A 13,626-nucleotide genomic window follows, 5' to 3' on the forward strand; every position below is an offset into this window, starting at 1 on the left:
GAACAAGACAGGGCTGTCCACTTTCAGCAGTCTTATTCAAGATACTACTGGAAGTCCTAGCCACAGTGATCAGACAAGAAAAAAATGTAAAAGGCATCCAGATTGGAAAGGAGGAAGTAAAACTGTCATTATTTGCAGATGACATGCTATTGTACACAGAAAAACCTAAAGACTCCATCAAAGTTCTACTAGATTTGATAAACAAATTTGGCAAGGTAGCTGGATACAAAATTAACATCCGGAAATTGATGGCATTTTTATACACCAACAATGAAATCTCAGAAGGAGAAACTACAAAAACAATACCATTTACCACCGCAACTAAAAAAATAAGATACCTAGAAATAAACTTCCCAAAGATTCAAAAGACCTGTACTTGAAATACCACAGGACACTGAAAAGGAAATAAAGGAAGATATAAACAAGTGGAAGAATATATCATGCTCAAGGATTGATAGAATTAACATCATTAAAATGACTATACTACCCAAAGCTATCTATAGATTCAATGCAATTCCTATTAAAATACCACAGCATATTTCACCGAGCTAGAACAGATATTCTAAAAATTTATATGGAACATAAAGAGACACTGAATAGCCGCAGCCATCTTGAGAAAGAACAACAGAGTGGGAGGGATCCTTTACCAGATATCAAACTGTACTACAAAGCCATTGTAATCAAAATAGCCTGGTATTGGTACAACAGCAGGCATATAGATCAATGGAATAGAACAGAGACCCTAGAAATAGACCCACGCCATTATGGTCAGTTAATATTTATCAAAGGAGGTAAGAGCATACAATGGAGTAAAGACAGTCTTTTCAATAAATGGTGCTCGGAAAATTGGACAGGTACATGCATAAAAATGAAACTAGATCACCAACTTACACCATACACAAGAATAAACTCAAAATGGATAAAGGACTTAAATGTAAGTTAGAAAGCCATAAAAATTGTGTAAGAAAACATAGGCAGTAACGTCACAGACATTTCACATAGTGGAATTTTCAGTGATACATCTCTGAGGGCAAGGAAAACAAAACAAAACAAAATAAACAAATGAGACTATATCAAACTAAAAAGCTTCTGCGAGCAAAAGAAATCAGCCTCAAAATACAAAGGAACCACAGGGTATGGGAGAACATATCTGCCAAGGATGTACTTGATAAGGGGCTAATTTCCAAAGTGTACAAAAACACTCATACAACTCAATAAGAGGAAAACAAAAAATCCAATTAAAAAATGGGGAAAGGACCTGAATAGAGACTTCTCCAAAGAGGACATACAGATGGCCAAGATACATATGAAAAGAGGCTCAATGTCATTAATCATTATAGAGATGAAAATTAAAACCACAATGAGGTATCACTTCACACTTGTCAGAATGGCTACCATCAACAAAGCAACTAATGACATGTGCTGGTGATGATGTAGAAAAAGGGGTACCCTGGTACACTGTGGGTGGGAATGGAACTAGTGCAGCCGCTATGGAAAACAGTATGGAGATTCCTCAAAAAATTAAAAATGGAGCTGCCTTTTGATCCAGTGATCCAACTTCTAGGAATATATCCTAAGAATCCTGAAACACTAATCACAATGAATTTATTCACCCCGATGTTCATAGCAGCGCAATTTACAATAGCTAAGATCTGGAAACAGCCCAAGTGCCCATCAGTAGATGAGTGGATAAAAAAGCTGTGGGACATATACACCACGGAATACTACACAGCTGTAAAGAAGAAGGACCTCGTACCCTTTGGGGCAATATGCATGGACATGGAGAATATTATGCTAAGCAAAATAAGCCAGGCAGAGTAAGAGAAACATCACATGATCTCGCTTATATGTGGAATCTAAATAACTTAATAAACTGATGAACAGAAAAGATTCAATGACATGGAAGCATGGATCAGACTGATGAATCTCAGAGGGATGGAGGAAAGAATTAGTGATATCTAAGATAGGAATCTAGAAATGACGCGGAGAGGAGACACCTGAACATAAAGAAAAATGAAAGAGCTCTACAAGAAATATTTGACTCCATCAAAAAAGCAGTATTAGAATAATAGGCATTCTGGAAGAAAAAGAGAGGGAGAAGGAACAGAGAGTCCATTCAAGTGAATAATGGATGAGAACTTCCCAAACCTATGGAAAGAACTAGATCCTCAAATCCAAAAAGCAAACAGAACACCTAGTTACTTCAACCCAAAGAGGCCCTCTCCAAGGCACATTGTATTAAGACTGTCAAAAATTAATGACAGAGAAAAAATTCTCAAAGCAGCCAGGGAAAAGAAAGAAGTGACCTACAAAGGAAAACCCATCAGAATTTCATCCAACTTCTCAGGAGAAACTCTACAAGCTAGAAGAGAGTGGAACCAAATTTTCAAATGTCTGAAAGAGGGAAATTACCAGCCATGAATAAAATCATCCTTTAAATATGAAGGAGAAATAAAGATACTCCCAGACATACAGAAGCTGAGAGAATTTATCAACAGAAAAGCTCCATTGCAGAGAATACTCAAGGGAGTTATTCTACCTGAAATAAGTTTACAACACTACAAGTAAAATCACATAAAAACTTACAGCATAATAAATAATTTGTGACAACAAAAACAAAGGGAGAAGGAATAAAGGTCTGAACTGGAAAAGAAAAATGAACACCAGATGCACTCAAAAGAAAACTCCCCAAAACTACAGTTTATATACAACTTTATTTTTTATAAATCTAATGGCAACCATACACAAAAATCCCCAAACCAGGACACATAGCTTAAAAAAAGAGGAAACAGTAGAATGAAATATGAGACACCACCAAACAACAACAGCAGACAGAAGTACAAAGGAAAAGAACCAATGGAGGCACAGAGCCACCAGAAAGCAGAAGATAAAATGGCTATAGGAAATCCTCATACGTCAATAATTACCCTAAATGTAAATGGTCTGAATTCATCACTAAAGAGACATGGGGCAGGAGAGTGGATCAAAAACCAAAATCCAACCATATGCTGCCTACAAGAGACACATCTAAGCTGCAAAGACAAAGGTAGATATAAAGTAAAATGGTAGAAATGATTCTCCAAGCAAATAATGTCCACTGAAAAGCAGGAATAGCCACCCTTACATCTGACAAAGTAGATTTCAAGATAACAAAGATAGACATTTTATTTTATTATTATTTTTTAAAAATATATCTTTATTGATTTCAGAGAGAGGGAAGGAGACGGAGAGACAGAAACATCAATGATGAGAGAGTCATTGATCAAGCCCACAACTGAGCATGTGCCCTGACCGGGAATCGAACCCTGATCGCCTGGATCCCAGGTCAACACTCAACCGCTGAGCCACGCCCAGCCGGGCAACAAAGATAGACATTTTATAATGATAAAGGGGACACTACATCAAGAAAACATAACACTTCTTAATATATATGCACCCAACCAGTGAGCACCGAAATATATAAAGCAACTATTCACAGAACTAAAGGAAGAAACAGATCAAATCACTATCATAGTTGGGGACCTGAATACTCTATTGACAGCTCTAGACAGATCAACCAAACAGAAAATCAATAAAAAAATATCGGCTAAATGAAATGCTAGACCAAATGGACATAATTGACATTCACAGAGCCTTTCATCCTAGAATATCAGATAATACATTCTTCTCCAGTGCACATGGAACATTCTCAAAGACAGGCTACATAAATGAACCAATAGACCAATAAAAATAGATGAGTAAAAATTAGAGCAGAATTAAATGAAACAGAGAAAAGACTATAAAAAAAATGAAATTAACAAAGAGCTGGTTCTTTGAAAAGATTAATAAAATTAATAAACCCCTGGCCAGACTCAATAAGGAAAAAAGGGAAAAGAACCCATATAAACAAAATTAGAAATGAGAGAAGTCACCACAGACATCATAGATAGACAAAGGATCATACTAGAATATTATGAAAGACTATATGCCACCAAATTCAATAACCTAGAAGAAATGGATAAGTTCCTAGAAATAGATAACCTTCCTAGACTAAATCATGAAGAACTGTAAAATCTAAATAGACCAATCAGCAGCAAGGAAATTGAAACAACCATCAAAAACCTCCCCAAAAATAAAAGTCCAGGAACAGATGGCTTCACCAGTGAATTTTACCAAAGATTCAAAGAAAATTTAAAATCTATCCTTCTCTAACTCTTCCAAAAAATTGGAGAACAGGCAATATTTCCTAACACATTTTATGAGGCCAATATAACTCTGATACCAAAACCTGGCAAAGGACAACACAAAAAACAAAACTACAGACCAATATCTCTGATGAATACACATGCAAAAATCCTAAACAAAACACTAGGAAATCAAATACAGCAGTACATCAAAAAAATAATTCATCAAAATCAAATGGGGTTTATTTCAGGAACACAAGGATGGTTCAACATGTTAATCAATCAATGTAATACACCACATTAACAAAAGAAAGGATGAAGATCATACGACCTTATCAATAGATGCAGAAAAAGTATTTGATAAGGCACAACATCAATTTATAATTAAAACACTCAATAAAATGGGAATAGAAGGAAAGTATCTCAACATAATAAAGGCCACATCAATAAACCCTCAGTTAATATCATACTCAATGGTAAAAAACTGAAAGTTTTCCCTCTAAGATGAGGAACAAGAAAAGGATATTCACTCTCACGACTCGTATTCGGCATAGTTCTGGAAGTCCTGGCCAGAGCAGTAAGGCAAGAGAAAGAAGATAAAAGGCATCCAAATAAGGAAGAAAGAAGTAAACTATCACTTTTTGCAGATGATACGATTCTGTATATAGAAAACCCTGAAGACTCCACCAAAAAAAAACTATTAGAAACAATAAACAAATACAGTAAAGTTGCCAGATACAAAATCAATGTACAAAGTCCATTGCCTTCCTGTATAATAAAAACAAAACTTGAGGAAAAGAAATAAAAAAACCAAGTCCTTTTGCAATTGCAACCAAAAGAATAAAATACCTAGGAATAAACATATCAAAGACTATGAAAGACCAATATACAGAAAATTAAAAGCATTATTAAAAGAGATTGAAAAAGACACAACAAAATGGAAAAATATCCCATGTTCATGGATTGGAAGAATCAACAAAGTTAAAATGGCCATGTGACCCAAAGCAATACATAGATTTAATGCAATCCCCATCAATATCCCAATGTAATTTTTGAAAAACAGAAGAAGAAATCATCAGATTTGTATGGAACCACAAAAGACGCCAAATAGCCAAAGCAATCCTGAGATAAAAGAATGAAGCAGCTGGAGGTATCACACCACCTGACTTCAAATTATACTACAGAGCTATGATAATCAAAACAGCATGGTATTGGCACAGAAACAGACACACAGATCAGTGGAACAGAATAGAGAGCCCAGATATAAAACCACATGTATATGGGCAGATAATTTTCGACAAAGGAGCCAGAAACATACAATGGAGTAAAGATAGTATATTTAATAAATGGTGCTGGGAAAATTGGAAAGTCACATGCAAAAGAATGAAACTGGATTATAGTTTGTTCCCAGGTACAAAAATGAATTAAAAATGGATCAAAGACCTAAATATAAGACCCAAAACAATAAATTACATAAAAGAAAACATGGGTACCAAACTTATGGACGTTGGTCGTAGAGAACACTTTATGAACTTGACCCCAAAGGCAAAGGAAGTAAAGGTATAAATACATGAATGGGACTACATCAAACTAAAAAGCTTCTACACAGCAAAACAATCTGACAACAAAACAAAGAGGCAGTCAACCAGATGGGAGATGATATTTGCAAACAGTAGCTTCAACAAAGGTTTAATTTCCAAAATATATAAAGAACTCATAAAACTCAACACCAAACAAACAACCCAGTCAAAAAGTAGGTAGAGGACCAGAACAGACACCTCTCTCAAGAATACATACAAATAATCAATAGATATATGAAAAGATGTTCAACCTCACTGGCAATTAGGGAAATGCAAATCAAAACTACGAGATACCACCTCACACCTCTTAAAGTGGCTATTATCAACAAGACAAGCAATAACAAGTGTTGGAGAGGTTGTGGAGAAAAGGGGAGCCCTCATTCACTGCTGGTGGGAATGTAGACTGGTACAACCACTATGGAGAAGTCTGGCGATTCCTCAAAAAATGAACAATAGAGCTACCATATGACCAAGCAATTCCTCTCCTGGGTATATACCCCCAAAACTCAAAAACATTTACTTGTAAAGATATATGCACCCCTATGTTCATTCAAGCATTATTCATGGTCACGAAGATATGGAAACAACCAAAGTGTCCTGCAATAAAGTACTGGATAAAGAAGATGTAGTATATGTACACAATGGAATACTACTCAGCCATAAGAAAGGATGAAACACTAGCATTGAACAACATGGATAGACCTTGAAAATATTTTGCTAAGTGAAATAAGTCAGTTAGAACAAACTAAGAACCAAATGATTTCACTCATACGTGGGGTATTAAACTGAAACTCGTGGACATAAAGAGCAGTGTGGGGGCGGCCAGAGGGAAGAGATTCGGTGGCCAAGGGGGTCCTAATATATAGTGACAGAAGAAAATACGACTTTGAGTGGTGGGCACACAGTGCACTATGCAGATCTTGTAACATAGAAAGCTGCACCTGAATCATATATGTTTATATTAACCAATGTCACCCCAATAAATTTAAAAAAAAATAACAGGGAATAACAAAAAAAAATGTTGTTAATATAATTGTAAGCAAATCTTGGTTAAAATAATTTTAAAATTAATACGGTATTAACTTTCTTATATGATATACAGACCGGAAATTCTGTCCATTACATCGAGGTCCACAAAATCAAAGGTTTACTGTACTAGATTTAATAAATGAATAGGCAAAATAGCAGGATACAAAATTCATGCCCAGAAATCAATGGAATGTTCTACACCAAAGAGAAACTAAAAAAAAAAAAAAAAAAAAAATCCCATTTACCATTGCAACAACAAAAATAAGATATGTAGGAATAAACTTAATGAAGGAGGTAAAAGACCTGTACTTGGAAAACTACAGGACATTGAAAAAAGAAAATAGAGGAAGCAAGTGGAAGCATATACCATGTTCATGGACTGAAAGAATTAACATCATTAAAACGTCCATACTACCCAAAGCAATTTATAGATTCAACGAATTCCTATTAAAATACCAATAGCATATTTCACAGACCTATAACAAATAATCCAAAAATTTATATGGAACCATAAAGACCACAAATAGTCGTAGCAATCTTGAAAAAGAAGAACAAAGTTGGAAGAATCGCAATACCAAATATCAAACTATACTCAAAGCCAATGTAATAAAAACAGCCTGGTGCTGGCACAAGAAAAGGCATACAAATCAATGGAAGAAACAGAGACCCCAGAAATCTACACCCACCATTATGGTCAATTAATATTTGACAAAGGAAGTGCATACAATGGAGTAAAGACAGTCTCTTCAATAAATGGTGCTGGGAAAATTGGAAGGTACATGCAAAAAAATGAAACTAGACCACCAACTTACACCCTACGAAAGAATAAACTCTAAGTGGATAAAAGTCTTAAATGTAACTCACGAAACCATAAAAATCCTAGAAGAATTTTAAAAATTCATAGTAGAATTTTCTCCAATACATCTCTCTTAGGGTAAGAGAAGCAACGGGAAAAAATAAAGAAATGGGATTACATAAAACTAAAAAGCTTTTGCACAGCAAAAGAAACCAGCATCAAAATGAAAAGTGTATGGGAGAACATATTTGCCAATGATACATCTGATAAGGGGTTAATTTCCAAAATATATAGAGAACTTATACAACTCAACTCAACAGGAAGACAAACAATCCAATTTAAAAATTGTGCAAAGGACCTGAATAGACACTCCTCCAAAGAGGAAATACAGATGGTCAATAGACATGAAAAAATGCTCAACATCACTAATCATCAGAGAAATGCAAATTAAAACCACAACGAGATATCACCTCACACCTGCCAGAATGGCTACCATCAACAAACCAACAAACAACAAGTGCTGGCAAGGATGTGGAAAAAAGGGAACGCTAGTGCACTGATAGTGGGAATGCAGGCTGGTGCAGCAATTGTGGAAAACAGTATGGAGTTTCCTCAAAAAGTTAAAAATGGAACTGCCATTTGACCCAGTGATCCCACTTCTGGGAATATATCCTAATAATCCCAAAACACCATCAGAAAGAATAGATGCACCCCTATGTTCATAGCAGCGTTAGTTACAATAACTAAGATCTGGAAACAGCCCAGATGTCCATCAGTAGATGAGTGAATAAAAAAGTGATAGTACATTTACACAATGGAATACCATGTAGCTATAAAAAAGAAGGATCTCTTGCTCTTTGAGATAGCAAGGATGGAAATGGATATTATGCCAAACACAGTAAGCTAGTCAGAGAAAGACAAATATCACATGATCTCACATATATGTGAAATCTAATGAACAAAATAAAGTGACCAACCAAATAGGTCCAGAGACATGGAAGCACATCTGACAGATATCAGAGGGAAGGAGCGGGAAGTGGGGGTGGGGGGTGGAAGAAATTAACCAAAGGACTTAGTGTACATAGCCCATGGACACAGGCAATATTGTGGTGAAGGCCTGGGGTGGGGTAGGAGCCAGGTGATGGGAGTAAAGGGGGAAAAATGGGGGAGATCTGTAATACTCGTAACAATAAATTTTTAAAAAACAAAAAAGAATACAGGTGTGTTAAAGGTAGGTTTACAGTTGTGAGTGCACTAAACAGTCTATTCTTGTATTATTATTTATCAATTATTATATTATTTTCCATATGAACTGTAAACCTACTTTTGCCCCACCCTGTACAAGACAGAGGTTTGAAATGGATAACTTTAATCAGCCACAAGAAAGGCGTTACCAAAGAGTTACAAACTGGGAATTCCTGAAGACAACAACTGCAGCCAAAACATGTTAAAGCCTCTCAAATATGGAGACCTGAAGGGACCCTGTGGGTACTCAAGGTCAAGGACATTACAGTGCCACTGTTACATTCTCTGGTTGTCTTTCTTCAGATTATGATGGCCCAAGAAATACCAGTTAATGCATATGTCTAGTTAGCCTCTATTTTACCAAGTCTGCAAGTACAGAAATAGAGCTGAAGTTAGAAGAGATGATGAAAGGACCAACATGAATTGAGCACCTACTATGTACTGGATGAATCACAAAATGTAATTACACTTACTTTTCACCAGCCTTCATTTTTATCCCCATTTTATTAAAAAGAAAATGGGCAGGAAGCTAATTAACTCTACCCTTCCCATAGTTCCCTCTAGCACATAGACAGGAAGTAGTGGGAGTCCTTGTTTCACATATTTTGGAACTTTTTCAATAATACTTCACAGGTCTGCCTGCCTTTATGCTGCTACCCTTTGCGTCTTCATTATTTTTTCCCATAATAACGTAGTCTACATAATTTGCTTACCAGTAATAGCAAAAAAATAGAAACTAAAAGAATAGAATTCCACTTGTGCCTAATAAAAGCATAAATGTTTTTTGTTTTCCTTTTTCCTGTTTTAAACAAACTGCACATTGCTGGTGAGGGTGTGATGAAATGGTAAAGGAGTCGCCTGCTGATGGGAGTATAAACTGCTACCATCTTTTTTGGTAACCAATTTGGCAATAAATATCAAGAGCCCTAAAGTGTTCCTATATGTTACTCAGTAATTCCCATTCTGTATATCTATCCTAAGGAAATAATCCTAAATACCAAAAAATCTTTAGCCCCAAAAAGTTCACTATTAAAGTGTATCACAACCTGACATCTACAATAGAAGACACAAGAATCAAATCATTCTCTTCAACAAATGGTGCTGGAAAATTGGATAGCCATGTGCAAAAGAATGAAATCGGATCTTTGTATTACACCATACATAAAAATCAACTCAAAATGCATTAAAGACTTAAATGTAGTATCTGTAACTATAAGCTTCTAGAAGAATATATAGGATAAAAACTTCATAACATTTGTCTTGACAGTAATTTCTTGGATATTACACAAGCAACAAGAGCAAAAATAGACAAGTGGGACATCAAAATAAAAAGCTTCTGTGCAGCCAAAACAATCAACAGAATGCAACAATCAACAGAGTGAAAAGGCAACCTATGCAATAAGAGAAATATTTTCAAACTATATATATATATATACACAGTGTATTATATTTAAAAATGGGAAAAGACAATTAAAAAAGGGGCAAAAGACTTGAAGAGCCATTTCTCCAAAGATGACATACAGATCGCCAACAGGTACACGAAAAAATGCTCATCATCACTAACAATGAGGGAAATGGAAATCAAAAGCACAGTGAGATCTCACCTCACGCATGTTAGAATGGCTTCTATTAAAAAAAAAAAAAGTATAACAAATGCTAGTAAGGAAGGGGAGAAATTGGAACCCCTGTGCACTGTAAAATGATGCAGCCACTATGGAAAGCAGTATGAAATTTCCTCAAAAAATTAAAAATAGTACTACCATATGATCCATCAATCCCACTTCTGGGTATTCACCCAAAAGAACTGAAAAAAAAAAAAATCTTGAAGAGATATCTGCACTCCCATGTTCATTGCAGCATTATTCAAAATAGCCAAGAAGTGGAAACAACTTAAATTTCCATCAATAAATGAATGGATAAAGAAAATGTGACACATACACACACAATGGAAATATTAATCAGGCTTAAAAAAAGAAGAAGCCAATTCGTCTCAGTGGTTAAAGTGTCAGCCAGTGGACTGAGGGTCTTGGGTTTGATTCCAGTCAAGAGCACATACCTCAGTCACAAGCTCGATTCCTAAGCCCAGTGGGTCAGGGTGCGTGCAGGAGGCAACTAATCCATGTGTCTCTCTCACATTGATGTCTGTCTGTCTCTCTCTCTCTTTCACTCTCTCTGAAAAGCAATGGAAAAAATATCCTCCAGTGAGGATAAAGAAATTAAATAAATAAAAACAAGGAAATCCTGTCCTATACTGTGACATGGATGAACTTGGAGTAAGTACACTATGCTAAGTGAAAAAGGCCAAACACAGAAGTACCAACACTGCATGACTCCACCTATATGAGGTACCTAAAGTAGCCAAACTCACAGAAGCAGAAAGTAGAATGTTGGTTACCATGACTAGGGGGAGGGATAAATGGAGAATTGCTGTTCAATGGCAGAGTTTCAGTCATGAAAGAGGAAAAGATTCTAGAGATCTGCTGTACAACAATATGAATATAGTTAACAACACTGTACTGTATACTTAAAAATTTGTTAAGAAGGTAGATTTCATGATATGTGTTTCTTACAACATAAACACATGAAAATAAATCATCCAGAAAATAGTTACTGAGAATACAGTATATAAAGTGTTTGAAGGCACATGGCTAAAAGACTTGGGCTTTAATGTTAAGTTCGAGGATAGCCTTTTTAAGGTCAAAGAACCAGAAAATTTGATGATCCTCCCCAAGAAAGAATAGATATACTCCCAATATCCAACCATAAAGTCCAAGTTAAGTGGCCTATGTTTTTTAAAAATATAAATATGCTCTGTGACTATATGATTCCTAAGTTTAAAAATGTACAAAATGAATATCTTAAATATGACTATATGATTGGATTATAAAAAATTTTATACTTTTCTCTAACATAAAAAATAATTTCTTTTTATAATACCACCACAGAGAAAAAAATATATCTAATACTGGGAGTAACAAACCAATAATTAAGTCTTGTTCTAGAAATCTGTCAGAAAATGAAATTTACTTTAACACCCTGAAAGGGTTAATGTAATATCCTCTTAACTAAAAATGTGTCTCTCAACAGGGAAAGCCTTGCAATGTAGGTACAGCATACTAAGAGTACACAGCACTAGTGAAAACTCAGATGTGTGTAGAATAATCAATCATTGACAGAAATGTGCCCTCCCACAATGTAAATCTGGACATTGATAAGGAAGAGCAGGGATGGGGAAGGGGGAAGAATATTTTCAGGGAAAGCAGAATAAAAAGCTAAAGCTAAAAATCCAATAAACTAAAACAATACATAGATGTAGGTACGCAATGGAGATGAGTGTAGCCCTTCATTTGTCCAGCATCATATAAGTGAAATTTTCTTTAAAAAATGGAGAATACTCCCTTTAAACTCAAAGCTCCTATTTTAATACCATTAAATGGAAAGCATCTTCTAATAGTTTAGAGATTTCTTTCTCTTTTTGAACTGTGTACCCGGTTCTTGAAAATCACCACCATCATTAAGATCCTAACAGCCTTAATTGTCCTCAAAAAAGAGTAAGCAGTAAGTACATAATCAATGCACTATAATGTAAGATCACACAGGGGAGTGACTGATTCTGGGATGAGGATGGTACAGGTTTCCTGGTGGTGACTTTTAATGGTGGGGTGAAGGAGAGTAGAATTTCCTCAGAAGAAGCAAAGAGGGAAGGGGAAGAGAATGTTTCTGGAGCAATGAACAGACTGTTATAAGGAGCTGGAAAAAATGAAAAACAAGTTGGGTCAGATTACGAAGGGTCCTGAACAACTACCCAGGGAGTTTATACCTTCTTCTGTAAGGTTGGAGAAAACTGCTGCAGTTCCTCAGGAGGGGAACTAATTTGTAATGATGAGTCTAAGGGCTGCTTCCTCTTTATGTGCTGCAAGCCAGAGCTTCAGAAATCCCTGTATTTAGAATGCAACTGACTACTAAGAGGCTCTCCTTCAGAACAGACAGACCCACGGCTTTTTACTGTTTTTATTTCTTTCCCATTCCAGCGCTATGGTTAAGAGATACTCCCTACTCCTCATGTTTTCAGGTAAGGAGTGTTCCTAAGAGTAATCCTCCTGGAGTAAATAATATTTTTCACTGGGTGCTGAAATATTAACTGTATATCTTTGCTTAATGGAATACCTGATGAACTTAAGTTGAAAACTTATGGAAGGCAGTTCTCAGCTATTACATTTGGTATTTTTTTCTCCCGAGAAGACTATAATTGGGTAAAACTTTGTGTAGATACTATAAATTCCTGTGGTAGGCCATTGACAACTTCCTGTGATAAGAGAAAAAGAAGCCATTAAAGTGTTCAAGATATGATAATATCTTGAAGAAGTCTGAATTGTCCACAGGAATTGAGTGCCCTAAGAAGTGATGTGCTTGTCATCATTTGAAGTGTTCAAGCCTAGGTTGGTCTGCCACCAGTGGAAAGTGATGTTTAAGAGTTAGTGAACCTAGAATCAGTTCAGGCTCTGTCATTTATTTGCTGTGTGACTATGAACAGGACACTTAACCTCTCAAACCTGCAGTGCCCTGATCTATGAAGCAGAGACAATAACATGATATACATCACAATGTGGTTATGAAAAATAAATGAGATAGCATATGTAGTTCATTTAGCACTGCACTTGGCACACAGTAAACATTCAATAGAAGCCAATAATAAAATAACTATCATAATATCATTATACAGAGAAATTTAAGCTTAGGATGGAAAAGGGTCCTAGATAACCATTAGGGCCCCTTCTTACACCAAGAGTCTAAAAGTTTATACAGGGTGAAG

General features: G+C 35.7%; 1 protein-coding gene across 4 annotated transcripts in view; it reads right to left on the bottom strand.

Annotated features, from left to right (window-relative positions):
• The window catches only part of ST7 (suppression of tumorigenicity 7), a 334,384-nt gene that overhangs the window by 48,694 nt on the left and 272,064 nt on the right, over positions 1-13,626 (bottom strand). The gene's annotated exons all lie outside the window — the stretch shown is intronic.

The sequence above is a fragment of the Miniopterus natalensis genome, chromosome 10 (genome assembly GCF_054644295.1).
Source record: "Miniopterus natalensis isolate mMinNat1 chromosome 10, mMinNat1.hap1, whole genome shotgun sequence".
NCBI classification, from domain to species: domain Eukaryota; kingdom Metazoa; phylum Chordata; class Mammalia; order Chiroptera; family Miniopteridae; genus Miniopterus; species Miniopterus natalensis.